Genomic DNA, 23,164 nt, shown 5'->3' on the forward strand with positions numbered 1-23,164 from the left:
TGCATTGCAGTAACTGTCCAGATTTTTATTGCAAACGGGTGGCGGTAAACCCTCGCTAGGTGGAGTGAGACCGTGTGGGGTTGTATCACGGGGCATAGGGACAGCCATGGAAATGTGGGGTTGTATCACTGGGGGGAAATAGCCTATGAGAGCATGGCTGGGTGGAGCTAGGAAGAAATCATACCATTGGAGAAGGATGGTCAAGGGGAAAAAAAAGGCTGTATAGTGATATCCCAAACACAAGCAACACTTCCTCTACTGACACATACAGGCTTTCAAGTTCCTCTTAAAACCAATTAAGCAGTATTCAATATTTTTTTGTCACATTTTGTTTAACCTCTCTGAGGAAATAAGCATTCTTTGAAAAGTTACTGGATGCTTAAGAAGGTTCAGGTTGAACCTGCTTTATTCTCTGCATCTTAAATAGTACAAAGAAATGCTGTGATATTATGGACCCATAATTATAGGGTCTGGAGGACAACCTGTCTCTTCTGGCATTCTGAATTCACTTCAGCTGCAATAATACAGACAATAAAAGTACTTACTGGCCAACCCTATCATTTTAATGAAATCTGCACTTCAGGGTCTGTAGTGAAAAAGTGAGACTCGGAGGTGCTTATAAGCATAATATTTTTTCCCCTCTAAAGTTTATTGTGGCAGTGGTGGTGTTGCTTTAAAGTAAATTCAAATTGGGTAGCTAACTACTAGCTTATTGTGTTAAGCAGGTGAATTAAAGCCGAATAAGCCTGGTAGGAAAGGTCATTCAAAAAGCTTTAAATCTAATGTATTTTCAAAAATCAGAATTTAAGTGTGTGTGTGTGTGAGAGAGAGAGAGCGAGCGAGAGAGAGAAAGTGGTTTCTTTTTCTCCAGAAAGTGAATAATGTCATCGTTGATTTAATTAGCAAATTCTAGATGTGCTGACAAAGGAAATTTTCTTGGGAGATGCACTGTGTTGTGTCAGTGGTCTAAATGAATAGGCTGAGCTGAGTTCCTGGTAATAACAGATGAACAACACAACTCGCCAAACCTCAAACAGTGCATAAATCAATTTGCTGGGAATTAACCACTTGCTTCAAAATTAGGGGTTACTTGACAGGATTTCAGTGATTAGGTTGTCAGGGACCTGTATTTCTAGCTGGGATTTATCTATCATTGATATAAGTGCATCCCCTTACAGGGAGCAGACAGAGTATGGGTAGCAGTTCAGAGCAACCAGGCCAGAGGAATCATGGTTTTACTCTTTATTAGCACCAGACGGAATTAGGAGGTGGACAAAAGAGGTTAGAAAGGGACAATTATCACAAAGAAAATGTGCTGGCTTTGTGAACTGCTGCTAATGCCCAGGATATTAGTAAGAGAATTGTGAATGAGTAGAAGAGTTTTAGAATACTTGCACATCACATGGCTCTTCTGTGCAATAAGGAGCTTAACAGTTTGTTAAATGAGATGCCTAAAAATGTTCAATTATACAGAGAAATTAATGAAGAGCAGTAAGCCACTTGGAGGTCATTTCATCTCATGAAAGTTGAACGTTCATGTAATATATGCAGCCAGGTCTACCAAGTTTGATTAATCTTGTATTCCCATATACATCAGACAATGGCAGATGGGTGTTACCGAATGCATGGTAGAAAACTGTGAGATTAGGCACAGGCATAGCGATTAGATGCTATGGTAGAAAGAATAAAAAAGGATTACTGAATCATAAGGCAAAATGCTGAGAGCGCTGGTGATCAGTATCACTGAGGATTTTGCTTAGAGATAGTAGGCCAAGGGAATATCAGTTGGGTTGCCGAGTACTTGGTAGGCCTACTTCCGATATCATTCCCATTGTATTGTACCTAGCCTATTTGTGCATATCCCTTTCAAACTCCTCTCTTGGTAATCTGTTTCATTGTCCAGGTGCATTTATTGTTAAAGGTGTTTTCTGAAGTTCTCCTAAACAGTTGTCCAAGCTGATCATCTAGGAGGTTGGTTCCCCAAACTCTTCAAGTGACAGAACTCCAGTCCATACATTTATAACCCAAATCCTTCCTTTTAACACCATTTCCCAAGCCAGCTCTCCTCTCTTTTCTCTCCTATGGACCTCAATATCAGTAGGTGCTCCAAAAACATCAACAAGTCATTGCTCTTCTTCAGTTTTTGAAGGACACAGAGTTCTGAATTCAGGGACAAATTCTCTGCTGCTATAAAATGTTGCCACTCCATTTAAGTCAACAAAGTGCAAAGAATGTAAATAAAAACTTCCTTGGAAGGCAATGGAGCTGCACTAATTTACAACAGCAGAGACTTTGGCTCTGCATTCTTAAACATCTTTGTCCTGTTTCTAGACAAGCTGTCTGTTCCAGTTTGTATAACAATGAGCAGCTTCTTTCCTTTTAAGAGCTCATTCATTCTCTGTATACCTTCACAGATTCTCCCTTCTGGGAGGCAGCATATCATCCTCCTATCCTTGCTTTACTTTCAGTACATTTGGTCAACCCTTTGCCTCACACAATAAGGCCTAGCACTTTCAACTCTTTGGAACCTTGCTGTCTAGTACTCTCCCCATGATCCTTTAGATCTCACTGTCACACCCCTGTTGTTCTTTTTTCACCCAGAGTCCCTCTCTAGAGTTTTCCTCATTTGCCTTATCTAGAACTCAATCTCTCTCCATCTTAACCCTTCCTTATCCTTCTATTTGAACTGCTTCAGGAACATCATCTTCATGTTCTTTGTGTTTCCTGCTCCATCTCTTTGATCTCCTTCAAGAACTCCCAATTACCTTGGTGTTTTCTGGCCCCTGGTTGTTGGACACTCTTTGATCTCTTACTTCTGTCTCTTCATTTACCAATAACTAATTCTTATTTCAGTTCTGGCCACTTGTTTGCATATATTTGCCTCACTGGTTTACTCCTTTATTTGGCCTCAGAATCTCACAGCCCCCATACAGAGGTCCCAGAAAAGTCTTATTGCACAGATCCCTTTGCCAGAACTTAAAACCAACAACACGCATGCAGATCACCAGCCTGCACCTTACATTCAACCACTTGCCTCTTCAGCTACCGCAAGCTGTCAAAGAAGAAACTTATGAATTTAGATAAATGTGCCTAGTCTCCTGTTAGTGACTCCACTTGACACCGATGAAAATTATGCACCCAAATCCCTCCGATTTCAATGGAGGGAATAGAATCCTAAACATGAGTTCTCAAGATCTGAGCCTCTCGGATATTTCTAACAAGTTAGAATGATCCAACTCCGAAATTGTTCACTACATTTTCCCCTTCTCTTTGAAGCCAAAGTCTTCCTTTTACACAAACACAAATGCTTCTTCATAGAGGTTGTAGAAATCTGCCTACAGAGAGACTGAACTGGCAGTAGCAACAGTGAAAGTATGAGCACCTCCTCCTGGGGAAGTCATCCAATATGATCGGGGTCACAAAATCACAACCTTAAATCATAAAAAGAATGGATACATCCTGTACCGTTTTCTGTCCTCGTTATGGTCTCTGTCATGAGAACAAGGTGTCCCTGAATCTCAATATTTGAGATGCTGTCTTCTCATTCTCATCAAATAATCCCTGTTCTTGTGACAAAAGATTGTAAGTAACAGGAACAAAAATGGCCCCAAATGAAGCCATTCTCATGACAAAGACTATAATGAGAACAGAAAATGGCACAAAATCAATTCATTCTCATGACAACCTGAAGATTGTAATGAGGACACGAAAAACAGTCTGAAATTTATCAATTCTTGTGACAACCTTGAGACAGTAATGAAAGCAGCAAATGCTATGAAAGTGGTCCACTCTCTTGATAGACACTGAAACAAAACCAGAAAATATCCTCACATTTATCCATCCTTTTGACAACCCTGAGAGTGGAACAAGAACCCAAAAGGTTAGGAAAATTAACCCATTCCTGTCACAAACAAGCCATTGAGTGTAATCACCAATTGTCCTTTTAAAATGGCACAACCAAGCAGAATGTGAGGAGTAGCTTTGTACTAGACTGTGTGAGTAATTAAGTTTCAGTACATATTTCCAAATAGCTTATATCTGGTTTAGCTACAAATTCAACAGAAGCTTAACATTTTCCTGATTTTTCAAGACCGATATTGAATGTTTGCAGACATTGGAGTTAAGTATCCTGCACTGGGTGAGACATTGCATTTCCAAATGTTTTTGTTAGAATTTTATTTAAAAATTCTGTTTGTATTTCTGTAGTGCCTACAGGCCCCAAACAATGTGTGGGCACCCAACCAATCTGCTAGGCCCTGTACAAACACAACACAGAGACAGTCCCTAGCTTACAATGTAAGACAAGAGACAACACTTTTCCTTCTCCACTCACACATGGGTGCATGCATATGTGACCTTGCACTCTGTATATTTTATGGAAATATGCTTATGAGTGTAAATATAATATAACTGGAATATGCTTTCTGCAAAAGGTCTCTTGTAAGGTATCATTACAAAGCTTATTATCTACTGAGTGTGTTACATTCATACAAATAAGATGATCATTCTTGTATCTGCAGCTGGAAATATGAAGTATTACTCTGAAGTCCTCTTGTAACTATGCAAAGTGAGAGCCATTAATGGTGGCTTGGAATCTTGATGGCTCCCATTAGGGCAATTGGTTGTGAATGGCTCTGTTTACTCGCAAACCTTCCTGGGTACGTGCAGGCCAGCCCTGAAAGAATGGAGAATGAGGTTTTACAGTGACATGTGATCATGTCACCTGGTACTGAAACCTGGTGCTTTTCCATTTAGAAGGAGAGGTGGGGACCCAGAGAGACAAAAGATTTTCACCTTGTGCCAAAGCTATAAAAGGGGGTGGAACAGAACAAAGGGGGCTGCTCGTCATGAGAAATCCCCTAGTTACCACCTGAGCTGGAACTAACAAGGTCTGTGCCAGGGGAAAGGATTGGGCTCAGACTAAAAAGGAGTCGAGTCTGTGAAAGAAGCTTATTGGAACATCACTGAGGGTGAGATTTACCTGTATTCACTTTCTTAAATGTATTAGGCTTAGACTTGCGTATTTTGTTTTATTTTGCTTGGTAACTTACTTTGTTCTGTCTATTATTACTTGAAACCACTTAAATCCTACTTTTTATATTTAATAAAATTACTTTTGTTTATTAATTAACCAAGAGTAAATGATTAATATCTGGGGGAGCAAACAGCTGTGCATATCTCTCTATCAGTGTTATACAGGGCGGACAATTTATGAGTTTACCCTGTATAAGCTTTATACAGAGTAAAATGGATTTATGTGGGGGTTTGGATCTCATTGGGAACTGCGCATCTGGGTTCTGGAGATAGGTGACTTGCTGACCAATTTTTGGCTAAAGTCTGCAGCTCTGGGGGCATGGACCAGACCTGGGTCTGTATTGCAGCAGGCTAGTGTGTCTGTCTCAACAAGGCAGGGTTCTGGAGTCCCAAGCTGGCAGTGGAAAATGGACTCAGAGGTAATTCCAGCATGTCAGGTGATGGCCTCAAAAGGGTCTCTGTAACCGAACCCGTCACAGCATGCACATCATATTGAAAAAGTTAATTTTTGTGTTCATTTGCATAAAAGTTAGGGAAAAGTACATGCTCGGGGACCCAATTTTCATTCTTTCATGCATGCAGCTAGGCGCCTAAATCAGTAATTAGGCATCAAAGTATTAGAAATCAATTTGGGGGACAGAAGAAAACGGGAAGGCGTATAGGGAGAAAAAAAAAGCAGAAATGTAAGTGAAGACCAGAAGGAATGGAGAAGAAGGAAAAGGGAGGGGAGAGGCGATTTGGTTGAGGTAATTGGATACTAGAAGGAAAGAGAGAGAGAAGGCACAGCAGCAGAAGAAGAGAAATGGAAGCAAAAATGCAGTAAAAGAGAGGAAGTAAACAGACAGGAAAAAAGAGGTAAAATTGTCTGGAGCTAAAATACAAATGGAGAGGGAGTGGGATGTGAGATGAAAGAAGTGAATAAGGAAATGTAAAAAGGGATGTGAAACTCCAAGTAATGCAAATTGAAGGCAAAAAGCTGAGTAAAGACACATGCACTGAGCTTGGAACGTAAATCACAGTGACTGCAATGATAAGCAGCTTCATTGTTTCTTGAAAGCCACATAAAACCAGTTGTGTTCTCTCACCTGAGCTAAAAACCTGATTTTTTGAGAGAAGGCCTCTTATTTTGCCAACTCAGTTGTGTTGCCACAATTAATTGCAGTTTTGTTTTGTGCCTGAAAATGGTATGATTTAATGACATAGCTACTTGGTTGCACCTGCTGCTCAGTGCCTGGAAGGCTAACTTCTATCATTTGTGCCCACAATTAAAGTTGCTGGAATTAATCTTAGATGCTGAATCGAACCCCATAAAATCGGAAGCTGGGTTGAAGTCATTTAAAAATGTATCCCAAAATCTTTGGCTGGCACCTGACATATGACCTTTGTTTCTGTGTGTGTGTGTTTAAACTACTCAAGCAAAATATAAGTGATCAGTAGAAAGAGAAAATCATTTTGAAGTCCCCTGCTATAAAAGTCAGTATCTCCCAGAGTGGGCAAGCCAGCCTTTCAAAAAGTGTAAATGCTTAACCTCAGTCAAGTAGGGTCAAAGGGCAGCATGCTGGATTGCTGGACAAGGACCAGAGAGGGAGCAAGCGTCAGCATGTGCATATGGGAAATATGCCGAGGCCTTCTCCTGAGTTCCCAGCACCTTTTTCTATTCACTTTTCAGATTTACAGTCTATTGGCACCTGAGCACCTCTTTGGGGGTTCTTCACAATGTGCTATAGTATGAACTTAGTCTTCATTTAAAAATAAATCCACACCTCCCCTCTAATGGGTATGTCTCTTTAAAAAAAATCAGTTGTTACAGTCATTGTTGCCCCACTGCCAGCTTTATGCCTTCAACTAATGTGCTTCTCCAGAAACAGTCTTTAAATGAGAAGTTACGGCTGCTTTTCTGATTGAAACAAACTAGTGTTGATTGCTGATCAGCCATCTGTAAAGGAGGGCATCTCAGGGAGGATATGAGCTAATGAAAAAATGGACCTGATTTGAAAGTGTGATGTGCTTCATGCCACAGGCCGGTCTGAGTGGCATGAGATTATATCAGTGCAAGTGAGAGGTAGATTGAGAATAAGTAACTTCTGTCTTAAAGATTAAATGGCAAATTTGCTATTAAATGTGAAAGACATAAAATGGAATTAACGCTTTGAGGGTGTTAGCTGTGGTTATATACACTCTGCAAATGGCACTTCTATCCTGTCACTTGCATTGGCAAATGGCACACTCTTCTCATTGCAGCTCAATTAATACTCATTCGGAAGTATCAATTAAGGAAATGAGAAATGAAGTGTTGACCCTTAGCAACCGCCTACACATCACCCACTTCAGAGGCATGTTTCGTGTGGCATTACTTCTCCAAATGACCTTTGTAACTGGTAAAATATTATTGATGAAATCATTAGGTTTCTCAGTCACCAATTGATAATTCTCATCTAGGTTGCCGGGTGCTGATAACATTACCCTTGTTGTAACTAAGAGAGAGAGTACGGGGATGGAGGTATGTGGGGTTTTCTACGTAATCCTGCATGTTATTTCCTGCGTTTCCAAAATCATTCATAGCACATCCAAATAGACAGTGATGATCAAATGAAAAAGAACATTCACTTTTAACTGTAGCTGCCATGCTTTATTGTGTGTGATGTGTTAAGCTGAACTGCATTGTGTTATGTCTCATTGTTATATAGCACCCTGCTGTATACTTGTGATATGTGACATGATATAATGGGACATAAGTAAAGATTGGGCTGAGATGAAACATTTGGATCCAAATCTGGATTTTAACCACCCCCCACCCCCAACCCCATCCAAATTTTGTTTTGCAGGGGCTATGGATCTGGATTTTGTTTTAGTTGATCATAAAGATAGGGTCCAGGCACAGAATCCAAACTGGATATTGATCTGAATTTTAAGTACCGCAAAGTTCAAAGGTATTTAAATTCAGAGTTTAGGATGTCAAATGCATGCCTTCTAGACAAAAGCAATCAAATACAGAGCAGCTAGTAAAATAAAATATTTATTTTTAGATTGCATTTGTACCATTCAGTCTTTTTACTAACAGAAGCAATTTTATTCTGAAACTCCATCTGGTTCAGATCCTTCTAATGTGAATCACTTTCCCAGTACCACTCCCCTGAATAACCAAACCCTCAGTCACCTGGTTGTTTTATTATTTCCACAAAAACCTTTTAGATAATATGGGTTTTGTGGCATATATGTATATGCTTTGTGTCAGTTCTTTAACGTGTTTTACTGTTTGTATCAGTAGCTGTAGAATGTTTAATGTTAAATATTTTCCAGTAGAACTTTAAATATAAAAAACGAATTTGGTTGATGAATTTAGTCCACCCAAGAGTGAAAGATTAGTAGCACTAGCTTGATCATAGTGTTGGCAGACTTCCCCACTTGACTTTTGGCCTGGTGTTAACTAACAAGTCATTTTCATTTTTACTCTAAGATAGGGATGATAGGTCTCCAGTATTAAAAGGCCAGTGAGCTAACACTAGATCTTATCATTTTCTTCCTATACCATCAATCCCAACAGTCCCCATTTCAGACTGAATGCCTCAACAGTGTGTGCGGTACTGTAGCTCTGTTGGTCCCAAGATATTAGAGAGACAAGGTGAGTAGGATAATATCTTGGTTCAATAAAAGATATTGATTCATGCACCTTGCTCCTAACACTGGTAGGCTGAGATTTTCAATGTCATTTAAGGGATTTGGACCCCAAAGTCCCATAATTAATTTATTATTTATTAATTACCTTACCACCTAGGAACCCTAGTCGTGGACCAGGACCCCATTGCGCTAGGTGCTTTAAAACATAGAACAAAAAGATGGTCCCTGCCCCGAAGAGCTTACAATCTAAGTGAAATTATTAGGAGCTTGGCGTCCAAATTAATTAGGTAGCTTTGAAATGCTTATCCATAATGTTTACCTAAGGCTGTGTAAGAATAAGCTTACCAATGCAGCAGATAGCCCACTAGAAATGAGGTGCTCAGGTACTATGATGAATTGGGCCAAATAACTTACATGGGTGGATAGATGAAAATGATATGGCTTAACTGTATACTAATCAATGAAAATTCCAGACAATACATGGGTGATTGGTGTGGCAGTCCTCACTTTCTAAAGGCCAGGTTCTGTCACTCATGCATGCTAATTAGTGCCCTACTAAGTGAGCATCTCCATTACTATCAAGGATGTATTGCTACCATGGTCAATGGGGATATTTGCAGAGTAAGGTATGGTACTAAACAATGTGAGTAATGGGGGGACAGAATCCGTCTGTGAATAAAGGCCAGAACTATCCAGTTAAGAGATGAATAGCACATTGTATCTATCCGTAATTTACCCCATTGTGAGTATGCATTATGAGATGGTCTTTAATTATGTGATCACAGGCTGGATCATGCTCTGGGGGTGAATCAGGGTTGTGTAGTGAAGGAAGCTGTCTATGGGACCACCTGCCTCGTTTGTTGCAGCAGTTGGAAGGGGTGTAGTGAATGAGGAAGGAAACCGCAGGAAGAGAAGGAGGGTTTCATGGTTAATATGGTTGAATGTTGCCCCGCAGAACTGGATTCTATCCCTGTCTCTGCCACAGAGTTGCTTTGGGATGCTGGGTGAGTCATAGGAAATGGATAGATAACGAGACAGAAAATATCACATTGCCTCTATATAAATCCATGGTATACTCACATCTTGAATACTGCATGCAGATCTGGTTGCCCCATCTCAAAAAAGATATATTGGAAAAGGTACAGAAAAGGGCAACAAAAATTATTAGGGGTATGGAACAGCTTCCATATGAGGAGAGTTTAAAAAGACTGGGACTTTTCAGCTTTGGAAAAAAGATGACTAAGGGGGGATATGATTGAGGTCTATAAAGTCATGACTTGTGTGGAGAAAGTAAATAAGGAAATGTTATTTACACCTTCTCATAACACAAGAACTAGGGGTTATCAAATGAGATTAATAGGCAGCAGGTTTAAAACAAACAAAACAAAGTATTTCTTCACATAACACACAGTCAGTCTGTGGAACTCCTTGCCAGAGGATGTTGTGAAGGCCAAGACTATAACAGGGTTCAAAAAAAAATTAGATACATTCATAGAGGAGAGGTCCATCAATAGCCATTAGCCAGGATGGACAGGGATGGTGTCCCTAGCTTGTGTTTGCCAGAAGATGGGAATGGGCAACGGGATGGATCACTTGATTACTACCTGTTTTGTTCTTTTCCTCTGAAGCACCTGGCATTGGCCACTTAGGACCTTAGGTCTGACCCAGTATGGCTGTTCTTATTTAAGCCAAACTTTTCACAGGTTGCCATGGATTGTTCCTCATGTTCTGGGTACCCAATATGTGACACCTGAGGTCTGATTTTCAGGAGTGCCTGGGCACTGGCAACTGCAATTGAGGTTAATAGGAGCTCTGCTCTGAACATACAAAGTATAAAAATGCTAAATAGTCTGGATAATGAGACCTTGGTCTTCTCAAACTGAGAACCCAACATTAGTTAATACATTTGACAATTTTAGCTTTAATCTCTGTTTCTTAGTTCTCTACATGAAAAACAGGGAAAATAATATCACCTCACCTCACAGTGGCATTTTGAAGATAAATTCATTAATGTTGGTAAAGAGCTAGAATACTATCATGAAAGCACCACAGAAAAGTGCATATGGTAATAAATCTATATTCAGTGCAGAGTTTGGATAGAGTGCAGTAAATATTGCATGGGGCTAGACATTGAAAAGTGAGGATAAAAAGAAATATTAAATAGCTACCCATTTAGTCAGCATCATCCAGCCTGTGTACTGAATGAAACTGAGGTTCTGTGGAAAAATAACATGCCATCACGTAATTAAAGATATCATAACTAAGGCTGCGAGTTTGTCATGGACGTCACGGATTCCATGACTTTCCAGGACCTCTGTGACTTTTGCAGTGGCCGGTGCAGCTGGCTTGGGGGCTGCCTGAGCAGCTGTACTGGCCGCTACTGGGGCAGTCTCGGGCCACTGCACCCTCCTCCTCAGCAGCAGCAGGAGTTGGGGGTGAGGGCTCTGGGTGGCACTTACCTCAGGGGAGCTCCCCGGAAGCGGCGACATCCCTCAGCTCTTAGGTGGAGGTGTGGCCAGGCAGCTCTGGCCTGCCTCCACCTCCACTGCCTCCGCCTGTGGGCACCATCCTCGCAGCTCCCATTGACCATGGTTCCTGGCCAATGAGAGCTGCGGAGCCGGCACTCAGGGCGGAGGCAGTGCATAGAGCACCCCGCCTAGAAATTGAGGGAGGGGGATATCACTGTTTCTGGGGAGATGAGAAGCCAGGTAAGAAGCCTGCCAGCCTCACGAACCCCCCAGCACCAGTGGTGGTCCCGGGCCATGCACCCCCACCCCCTCCCCAGCACCTGAGGTACCCCCAGGCTTCTCCCCTCCCCCAAGATTTAGCCAGGGGTATATAGTAAAAGTCATGGACAGGTCACGGGCCATGAATTTTTGCTTACAGCCTGTAACCTGTCCATGACTTTTACTAAAAATACCCGTGACTAAACCATAACCTTAATCATAACGCATGTGCACAAGGCATTTACTAACTTTTGAGTGCTTGATGTGGCAACTTCAATGTTCTTTTAATATATTTTTCTGTTATACATATATAGCATTTACTATGTGCTAATGAGTATAATTGAGAGACCTTCCTCTCTGTTTCAAAGCATGGTATATTGTATGTAATATCTACATTAGCTCATATGTGCTTTATGGTTGTAATAATATGTGGGCAAATTTTGGAGGTACTCAGTATCAGAAACCTGATTATTTATGGAGGGAGACAAATGAAAGCATATCTTTTAAATAAGTTAAATATTCTTTTCTTGTTCCTGGAGGTACCATTGTAGGGCGTGGTAAAGCAGCTGCTATTGGCTCTCACTGGGATAAAGCAGAGATGGATGGACAGATATAGCTGCCTTGCACTCATTTACCAGAACCCCCTCGCTCTGAGGATGAAAACGTAAAAGAATGTGAAGGTGAAACTTAAAATGTATATGAATGTTCCTTTCATCTAAGAGAGGACAACTAACGAACCAGATGGAACACAGTATTTTCTTTGCAGGTGTTCCATCAGCTTTATAATGACACATCTTGGAATAGGAGAGTCACAGTGGACTCTCTTGCTTAACTGTCGCCATCACTTACCATTTGCAGAATGGAAGGTTTTCTGATCCTGAGTCCGTGTGCATAACTCACCCTCTCTGGCTTACAGGGAATAATGGTATCTCTTAAACAGCATCGTCTCATCATCAAAGCCCTGTGTACTATGTGGCATGTAAGACTCGAATGAAGTGGCAAACGCTGCACATACCCACTTCCATTTTAGGGCACAGAGCTGCAAAGTAGAATATTGCTACTAGGGCAAATTAAGGAATTATGCAGCAATGTTAATTGGTTATGAAATCACTCAATAACCATCAGTTTTGGTGAAATCATTTTAAAAATGAAATCACAAAGTGAAAACCTACAATGAATGTATTATGTTTACTTGCATCCTATCTGAGGAATAACACTCTCATCAGTCTCAGGTGCAGTGCAAGAAAGGAGGCATTTTGGTTTGTAGGGCCAGCTGGGGATAGGCATGAGTAGATCACAAAGAGGATTACAAGTGGAGGTGGCTAAATATCAGAAGTCCCATGCTGCATATTCTTGGACCTGTGCAATGACTGTTGCTTTTCCATGCTGCACAATTTATAAGTTTTGCTTGAGTGGTACTTTGCTCCAGTAGGGCTTAGGAAGACACTGAGAGCAAGCCTTCACCCCCATAAAAGTGACTCTGCCTTCCTATCTCCAGGAGATTGAAGGACAAGTTGCTCTTGTCTCTGCTGCTGTCCTGAACTTCAGAAGATCTCCCTCTTGCTGTTTTCCACTCTGTCCTTTTAGGGACAGCAGCATAGGAACAGGCTCAAGAAACCCCCAGGGAACTTTCCCCGTTGGAGGAAAACACAGAAAAAGGAGGAGGAAGACAAAATGGTTGGTGACTAGTAGCTCCTTAAATCATGACACTATGACTTGATACTGAGATACATAAATCTAGGATTTATTGATCGGGTTGCACTATATGAGTAGCCACCCAGCATTCCTGAAGCCCTAGCCCAGTATTCACTGGGATGGATTACCTGGTGATGGTCTCCTCTTAGTTGGTTCCAAAGTCCTGGTGAGGAATGTGGAGAGATCCTGTTAGGGCAGTGATCTGGGACTCAGAATATTTGGGTTCTATTCACAGCTGTGCCACAGACTTCTCATTGTGACCTTGGTTGAGTCTCTTAAATTCTCTACCTCAGTTTCCCAGTTGTAAAATGATAATGATAATACTTTCCTACTATTGCCAGTGTTCTAATTCCAGAACAATGGGTCATAAATGGAAGAATCAGTTTAGGGAACATTCAGGTAGCTTTGTGTTATTCACAGGGATGAATTGGGCAGAAAGAAAAGGCAGAAAGAAAAACAAGACATGCAAATACATTTGAGGGAGATGCACAGTCTTGTAATAAAAAGATTCTGGTCTAGGGCATGTCTATACTGTACACTCCTTAGGGTGGTGTATCGTGCATGTACACTGCACATGCCCCTAGCACAGGTATGAGGAGCAGTGTTGAGGGTGAGGCACTGCTTAGATGAGTAAAGACATACCCGCCAATCCGGAGCAGGCCGATTGAGCTGCTGCCAAAGTGCCGCCGCCGCCGATCCTGACGTGCTGCCCCGACAATGGACGCACTTTCTATTGGCCGCCCCAGGCACCTGCTTCCTTTGCTGGTGCCTGAAGCCGGCTCTGACCATCCCTGACAAGTGTTTGTCTAACTTACTCTTAAAAATCTCCAGTGACTGAGATTCCACAACCTCCCTAGGCAATTTATTCCAGTGCTTAACCACCTGACAGTTAGAAAGTTTTCCCTAATGTCCATCCTGAATCTCCCTTGCTGCAATTAAGCTCCTTGATTCTTGTCCTGTCCTCAGAAGTTCCTCCTTCTTGTAACAACCTTTTATGTATTGGAAAACTGTCATGTCCCCACCTCGGTCTTCTCTTCTCCAGATTAAAAAAACCCAGTGTTTTCAATCTTCCCTCATAGGTCATGTTTTCTAGATCTTTAAGCATTTTTGCTGCTCTCCTGGACTTGGTGAAATATGATGCCCAGAACTGGACAGAATACTCCAGCTGAGGCCATATCTGTGCGAAATAATGACTTATCATGTCTTGCTTACAGCACTCCTGCTAATACATCCCAGAATGATGTTGTGTGGAGTGTTGTGCATTTTTTTTGTTTGTTTGTTTTGTTTTTTGCAAAAGTGTTATACTGTTGACTCATATTTATCTTTTGATTCACCATGGCCCCCAGATCCCTTTCCCCAGTACTCCTTCCTAGGCAGTCATTTCCCGTTTTGCATGTGTGCGGTTGATTGTTTCTTCCTAAGTGGAGTACTTTGCATTTTTCCTTATTGAATTTCATCTTATCTACTTCAGATCATTTTTCCAATTTGTCCAGATCATTTTGAATTTTAATCCTATCCTACAAAGCACTTGCAACCACTTCCAGCTTGGTATTGTCGGCAAACTTTGTAAGTGTACTCTCTGTGCCACTATCTAAATCATTGATGAAAATACTGAACAGAACTGGACCCAGGACTGATCCCTGCAGGACCCAACTGGATATGCCTGTCCAGCTTGACTATGAACCACTTGACTGTGATAGCTACTCTCTGGGAATGGTTTTCCAACCAGTTCCATGCCCACCTTATAGTAGATCCTTGAAGATGTATTGGCCAAAGGTGGCATTATAATGGGGTGAATAACTCAAAAAATGTCTGCAAATAATTATTTTACTAAAACTTTGAATTTGTTTTGTCTGCGTTTGTGCTCCTTTTCTGTTTATTTTTCCGTGAATGGTCTTGTGAATGAGTTGACTTGTAGGAATGGCCCTGGAGACAGCATATTTTAAGCAACTACTGGGGAATATTTTCAGAAAACAAATTTTAAACTCATAAAAGTGAGTATCATTACCAGCAACCTGAGTCTAAGAGATAGGCTTAACCAATCAAGGAGCAGAAACAATAGCATGTGATTCATGTGTCCAGTCAAAAGTAACCCAAACTGCTTGTGCAGAAGCTTCTGAACAAGAATTATTAGCAGAAATTATTCATTGTAGATCATTTTGAATAATGAGCAAATCTGAGAAAATAATGAACTGCACACAGACAGTTCTCATAGAAGAAAAATAGAAGCTAAAATTCATCAAATTCTTTGTTACAAATTTATTTGCTCTGCTCTAGGTGTTGGTATAACAGAGTCTGTAGCCTGACACTAACAGAATAATTAAAATATTAAAATGGCTCAATTTTAATCTTTGATCACATGTCTAGATCTCTTTGAAGAAATGTCATGTTTACTCATGATTCATAATAAAGAAAAGTAGAAATGTCATTGTTAGAAGCACTGTTTTCACTGCATCTCACATCAAGATTTGCAGGCAAACTATTATTCGCACTTTCTTTTTAACTTTGTAGGTGTATGTTTCTCAGAAGAACTGGGGCGGCTCTAGCTTTTTTTTGCTGCCCAAAGCATGGCAGGCAGGCTGCCTTCGGCGGCTTCCCTGCGGGAGGTCTGCCGGTCCCGTGGCTTCGGTGTACCCGCCGCCGAATTGCCGCTGAATCCACAGGACCAGCGGACCTCCCACAGGCAAGCTGCCGAAGGCTGCCTGATTGCCGCCCTCGCAGGGACAGGCAGGGCCCCCCCGCACGGCTTGCCGCCCAGGCACGTGCTTGGAGTGCTGGTGCCTGGAGCCACCTCTGGGTCCAGCTTTTCAAAATTGGGGGATATTCTCATATGGAAAATCAGAGCCCGTGTATACACACCAGCTATTTTTTGGGATGGTGCTGTCTGATCTGCAGCGCTCCCTCTTGCCCTTAGAAGCCGGTCTACAAATGTTATTGCAGCTGGAGGTTATTTATGGTAATACATTATGGTATACAAGTATTATAGTGTATTTTGTAAAAGAAATGATGCCTTACTATCAGGAGACTGCACTTCAACAATCTGCTATGAACTCCTAGTTGACAAATGGGGAAAGTTACCTCCGTCATCCCAGTTTTGCCAATTAGTGAAATAAGATTTACAGGGTGTCCATACTACTGGTGGGGAGGGATAGTTCAGTGGTTTGGGCATTGGTCTGCTTAACCAAGGATCGTGAGTTTAATCCTTAAGAGGGCCATTTAGGGATCCTGGGCAAAAATCAGTACTTGGTCCTGCTAGTGAAGGAAGGACTCAATGACCTTTCAGGGTGTCTTCCCGTTCTATGAGATAGGTATATCTCTCTCTCTCTATATATATATACACACACACACACTCTTGCTGCTGCAAGTACATCTGTATAAAGCCACCACAGTTAATACACCTCTACCTCAATATAGCGCTGTCCTCAGGAGCCAAAAAATCTTACCGCATTATATCAAACTTGCTTTGATCCACCCAAGTGCACAGCCTCACCCCCTCGAGGGCAATGCTTTACTGCATTATATCCGAATTTGTGTTATTTCGGGTCACGTTATATAGGGGTAGAAGTGTATATCACTTGTGCATGTGCATACTTGAGTGCTTCTCTCAGCACTGCACAGACTCACCAGGCGTGCTTGTATTGATGTGCAGTGCACCATGGGTAGACATCCAATGTGCAACTCACCACTGTTTGCACACGGCATTTTGGGAAGTTTGGGCAATGTATGGTGGGGCAGAAATGAATTGTGCAGGAGTGACTGGGACTGTGGGTCAAGTATCCATCATGCAATTTCTCCACACCATCATGTCAACTCTATCCCATAATTTTAGTGCCTATTTTTAAAATCCCACGAACCAGCCTGGGACTTGTTGCTGTCCATTGTCTCTGACAAGCCTGGAGTCTGAACAGCTCTGCACTGTTGTCATGAACATTGCAAGCAGAGGATGCATGATCCTCTGGTATTTGCAGAGCCTCAAGGAGAGCCGTGGAGTGCTGCTTCTCTGCCCAAGAAATGAGCTGGTGGGATTGCATCGTAATGCAGGCTTGGGACTATGAGCATTGGCTGCAGAACTTTCAAATGCAGAAGGCTACATTCCTGGATCTGTGTGTGGAGCTCGCGCCAGTCCCCTTAGTGCAGGGACACCAAAATCAGCACTGCGCTGACAGTAGAGATGCGAGTAGTGATTTGCTCTGTGGAAACTTGCAACACTGGATTGCACCCCCTCAGTGGGAAATCATTTTGGAGTTGTAAAATCCACTGTGGGGCTGTTGTCACACAAGTGCACAGGGCCTTTAAAAGCCTCCTGCTATGCAGGACTGTGACTCTCAGCAATGTACAGGACAAAATGGATGGCTTAGCAGCAATGAGGTTCTAGAGCTGCAGTGGAGTGATAGCATGCATATCCCTATTTTGGCAACAGACCACCTTGCCACATAGTACCTCAACAGGAAAGTCTATTTTTCTATGGCAAGGGTTCCCAAACTTGGTTCATGGCTTGTTCAGAGTAAGCCCCTGGCAGGCCGCGAGACACTTTGTTTACCTGAGCATCCGCAGGTATGGCCGCTCACAGCTCCCAGTGGCCACGGGTTGCCGTTTCTGGCCAATTGGAGCTGCGGGAAATGGTGGCCCGGCCCACGCCGCTTCCTGCAGCTCTCATTGGCGGGAAACGGTGAACCGTGGCCACTGAGAGCTGCGAGCGGTCATACCTGCAGACGCTCAGGTAAACAAAGCATCTCGCGGCCTGCCAGGGGCTTACCCTGAACAAGCTGCAAACCAAGTTTGGGAACCCATGTTCTATGGTAATGCAAGCACTGGTGGATCACTGAGAACACTTCACTGACATCAAGGTAGGCTGGTCAGGGAAAGTGCATGACACTTGTCTTTAAGAGCACAGGACTGTTCAGAAAGCAACAAGCAGGAACTTACTTTCCCAATCAGCAGATTACCGCTGGCAATGTTGGAAATACCAGTAGTGATTCTAGAAGACCCAGACTACCCCTTACTGTCCTGGCTCACGAAGCCATACACCTGCCATCTCAAGAGCACCAAGGAAAGATTCAGCTACTGGCTCAGCAGTTGCAGAATGACAGTTGAATGTACTTTTAGTAGATTGATAGAGCGCTTGCATTATTTATTCACAAGAAAAATATCCCAATGGTTATAACTGCCTGCTGTGTCCTGCATGATATCTGTGAAACAAAGGAGGAAAAGTTGCCACTGGAGTGGAGTAGAGTAGCTGTCTGCTGAGTTTGAACTGTCAGAAACAAGGGCAGATGTGGAGCTATACTGCTTGGGGAGGCTTTGAAAGAGCAGTTTAACAGTGAGCCACTGTCCTGGGGTGTGGTGTGGTGTACTGTGCTCTAACTGACCCCGGAGTTTGGGGCCTGTTAGGAATTATGTGCTGGTTGGTATCACTGACAATGCAACTATTAATTTTGCAGTGCTTGCTGTACATTTATGATTATTACACTATCTTTGTCACTGATCCTATGAGTTGTCACAGTGTACAATAATATGTAAGTGGGTGCTTTCGCTACCACAAGGCATTCTACAACATATGTTGGGAACTAATAAAGATGAATTATTTTCTAAACAATAGAGTTTTATTGAGTAATGAAAACACTTCAAAATTCAGTGCAAGTTGAAAGCAAATACATTATAAACTTAATAAATTTATGGAACTGAGCTTGGAGAAGAAACATTTGTGTCCATTTTAACTACACATACATCAACCATGTCACTCACAGGTTAGTGTAGGTGAAGCTGTGGTTGTCCTTAATGTCCCCTGGTGTGGAGTGGAAGGGGTATAGATACAGCCCCAGACACCATGTGGAATGTAGGAGGAGGACTGTAGGGAGGTGCTATACTAGAGTTCTCCAGAGGGAGGCAAGTCCAGCATTGTTGAACCTGTAAGTCCATAGGTCTCCAACATCTGTGTTTGCTGCTGGAAAAGCCCCACTATGTCCTAGTGCATCTCCTTGTCCTTTTCCTGCGGGGAGTCCTGGGCCTTCCTCTTTCCTTCTCAAAAGGGTCTTCAGTATTCATCCTCCAGACCTTCTGTTCATAGTCTGATGAAGCACTGGCTTACAGGATCTTGGCAAACATGTCATCTGGAAGCCCCCTCTTTCTCTTCCTTATCTGACTCAGGCAGTCCATGGATGTGGAGGGGGAACCCTTCAAGGCTGCAATGGCAGCAGCTACAGATAAAACACAGAGATACCATTGTCAGTATACTCACAATGGAAAGCGAAAGTTACGATGCAGAATGCCCTTCCTTGCTCCTCTAATGTTTTAAACAAGATATGCCTATTGACACTTCTGCTTGGGCATGCTTTTTCATAGCATCACTCATAGCCACAGCTATGAGGAGTAGGGCCTGCCAGGCATGAAGGAAATGAGAAAGGAATTTCTCAGTTGCATGAAACTATGATGATTATAGGGCAATGGCATTGAATAGTGGCAGTGGTGATTTTAGCTGGTATCTCACTCCTTTGGGTAACAAAGGCACAGAGAGTGCAGCTGCTGCTGGTCACCTGGGCCTGTATGCTGGTAGCCTGTTTACTGCAATAGTGCCTGCCAAAGTTATCCTGAATGACGTAGGAAAGTATCCTGTTGCTGAAGAAGAAATAAGGCTTCCATCCCTAGGAACCTCCAGGGGAGGATTGCAGAGTACCCTCATGAAAGTTTCACAGAGATCTCTCAGGAGGATTCAAGGGACATCCCTATGCACATAAACAAACTTCTCCACAGCCCCTCCCACCTGCCTAACTCTACAAGGGAATGAAAAGCAGGTAACCCCGGGTCACATGTCCCTCATCCTCACTGTTCAGGGCAGGATACGGAGTCTTGGGCTCCTTGGATGTATCCTGGGAGGTGGGGCTGGCTGGTGGTGGGCTGTCCCCCAGATATGACGTGCAGCTCTTTGTAAAAGCAGCAGGTATGTTGCTCAGCCCCGGATTAGCTGTTGGCTATCCTGGCCTTCTGATACGCTTGCTGCAGTTCCTTCACTTCTGGGTGACACTGCTGCTGATCCCTGTCATATCCCTTCTCCTGCATCCCTCAGGCAATCCAGTCGTAGATGTCCATGTTTAGAGGGCTGGTCCGTAGCTCTTATCTCCACAGGCCCAGGAGATCAAATATCTCCTGTCTACTGTAGGCTGGAGCACATCTAGAGCATGTAGCCAGCATGGTCAGCTGGGCAGTTGCAGACAACAGTGGAGAGCTGCTAGGTGTGCTCACCAAGCTGGACAATCAAGAAAAGACATCTCAAAAATTCAGTGTTTTAAAGTGGGGGTGAGGGTTCTGGTCTCCATGACCCTTGGGCAGTGGAGTTAACAATTGTGATCAGAGCGGTCAGTGTCAGGCAGTGTGGGACAGCTGTTGGAGGACTGTTAGGGGTGACATTGATAACACACTGTCTACATTTGTGCTGCATTGACCTCGGCTCAATGATCATCAACCATGGCTCAATGCTGCTTGAGGAGATGATGATACTAATTTGGCCTAATAGAGATCTTCCAGCAGTGGGAAATGCATTTAAGTACCATAGAATCATAGAATATCAGGGTTGGAAGGGACCTCAGGAGGTCATCTTGTCCAACCCCCTGCTCAAAGCAGGACCAATCCCCAACTAAATCATCCCAGTCAGGGCTTTGTCAAGCCTGACCTTACAACCCTCTAGGGAAGGCGATTCCACCACCTCCCTAGGTAACCTATTCCAGTGCTTCACCATCCTCTTAGTGAAAAAGTTTTTCCTAATATCCAACCTAAACCTCCACCACTGCAACTTGAGACCATTATTCCGTGTTCTGTCATCTGGTACCACTGAGAACAGTCTAGATCCATCCTCTTTGGAACCCCCTTTCAGGTAGTTGAAAGCAACTATCAAATACCCCCTCATTCTTCTCTTCTGCAGACTAAATAATCCCAGTTCCCTCAGCTTCTCCTCATAAGTCATGTGCTCCAGCCCCCTAATCATTTTTGTTGCCCTCCGCTGGACTCTCTCCAATTTTTCCACATCCTTCTTGTAGTGTAGCCCACAACTGGACACAGTACTCCAGATGAGGCCTCACCAATGCCAAATAGAGGGGAATGTTCACGTCCCTTGATCTGCTGGCAATGCTCCTACTAATACAGCCCAAAATGCTGTTAGCCTTCTTGGCAACAAGGGCACACTATTGACTCATATCCAGCTTCTCGTCCACTGTAACCCGTAGGTCCTTTTCTGCAGAACTGCTGCCTAGCCACTCGGTCCCTAGTCTGTAGCAGTACATGGGATTCTTCCGTCCTAAGTGCAGGACTCTGCAATTGTCCTTGTTGAACTTCATCAGATTTATTTTGGCCCAATCCTCTAATTTGTCTAGGTCTCTCTGTATCCTATCCTTACCCTCCAGCGTATCTACTACTCCCCCCAGTTTAGTGTCATCTGAAAACTTGCTGAGGGTGCAATCCACACCATCCTCCAGATCATTAATGAACATATTGAACATAACCAGCCCCAGGACCCTTGGGGCACTCTGCTTGATATCGGCTGCCAAGTAGACATGGAGCCATTGATCACTACCCGTTGAGCCCGACGACCTAGGCAGCTTTCAAACCACCTTTTAGTCCAGTGTAGATAAATGCACAACTAGGTTGACACAATGTGATTTACATTGACTTAACTTGGTAGTGTACACTGGCCTTCTGTGTGGTTCTACTGTATTGGCATTGTGATACAGCAGGACCTGAGGGCAGCAGAAGAGTGATAGATGGGAGGCATATAAACCCTAGGATGATCAGAGCCTTATTCCCTGTAGACTAAGGAGAGGTTACTACAGGGTAATTACAGCACCTGATGCCAATTAAGGCCCTGCCTGAGACCTAATAATAACCCATGCTTCAGTCAGACAGGAGAGGGGAAGGAGAGCTGACTGTAGTTTAGAGGAGTACTGGTGTTGACCAGATGATTAGAGAACCAGGGATAGGGGGACCCTGCCCAAGCAGGCTAGAGGGACTCCTCCAACACAGAGGTCTGAGAGAAAGCTGGCCCAAGGGGAAAGAGGGTAAGAGCCTGTAAATCTGAAGGGACTGGGATTGGAGGAGGAGGTGAACCTGGATCTTTCTCCTCCTGCTCCCCTTCTCTCCCTCTCCAGGGCAGTAGCGGACCCCAAGCATACAGGTGGGAGTAGCACCCTGACCCAGCACACCAAGGAAAAGCACGGGAACAACCACAATAATATCCGCCATTTTGCCACAGCATATACAGAGAGTCATATGCTGATTGCAGTTACATTGGCATTATTGTACTGAAGTTGGTGGTGTTACTTCCAATTAACCTGGGTGTAATTGAGATCAGGATACTGATGGGATGCAGCTGAACAGTGTCACCACATTTAGGAGCAATTGGTCATCCAGTAGAAATAGTGGGTGCAAACAAACTAACTAGTTTCGAGATGGAGTTTGATAAGTTTATGAACAGGATTGTGTGACATGGTGGCCTGCACTAGTAGGGGACTGGACGTGCAGACCCAGGAGATCCCTCCCAGTTCTACGTTCCTAATTAGCGTCATAAATAACCACAATACTCAAAAAAGTGACCTATTCTCTGTCCCAAAAACCCTCAAAACAAAACCAAAAATCTCCCAATCATCCACGAGGCTTAATTTAAAAAATCCATTCCAGATAAGTATTTGAAACTTTAAAACACTGCTCATCAATAAAAGGACCTAAATTAACATATTGAACAGGGAGGATTACAAGCAAAAGAAAATGTGCATGCTCTTAATATCAGGAAAAAGTGAGCAGCAGGTGTTTGCACACCAGCACATCTGTGCAGAAAATGCTCATTTAAATCCAGATTAAATATACAGTTTTGAAGCCTGACCTTTCTGAGTAATTAAAGATTTCTCCTGTATGGCTTTTGTAGATAAGCTAAGATAGTGAAGCGAAGAAAATCTTTAATGGCAAATATGGGAAATGTGGAATTTTTCCTCATGCATATTTTTGTTGCCGAACTGGACATTTTCTCAGTCTCCATCACATTGTATGCTAATTGTATGTTTGTGATATAGAAGGTTACAGTACAGAAGATAGATACCCAAGTCCTGTGA

At 42.9% G+C, this 23,164-nt stretch overlaps 2 long non-coding RNA genes across 2 annotated transcripts in view; one reads left to right on the plus strand and one right to left on the minus strand.

Moving 5' to 3' along the window:
- LOC123364756 overlaps window positions 1-13,396 on the minus strand; it is a 125,149-nt gene extending 111,753 nt beyond the window's left edge. The window contains exon 1 of the long non-coding RNA XR_006577258.1: window positions 13,202-13,396. This is a non-coding gene — a long non-coding RNA (uncharacterized LOC123364756). The remainder of the gene's footprint in view (window positions 1-13,201) is intronic.
- The window catches only part of LOC123364757, a 160,572-nt gene continuing 146,943 nt past the window's right edge, over window positions 9,536-23,164 (plus strand). Inside the window, exons 1-2 of the long non-coding RNA XR_006577261.1 lie at window positions 9,536-9,656; window positions 11,918-12,058. This is a non-coding gene — a long non-coding RNA (uncharacterized LOC123364757). The remainder of the gene's footprint in view (window positions 9,657-11,917; window positions 12,059-23,164) is intronic.

Source organism: Mauremys mutica, chromosome 2, assembly GCF_020497125.1.
Source record: "Mauremys mutica isolate MM-2020 ecotype Southern chromosome 2, ASM2049712v1, whole genome shotgun sequence".
Lineage (NCBI taxonomy): Eukaryota > Metazoa > Chordata > Testudines > Geoemydidae > Mauremys > Mauremys mutica.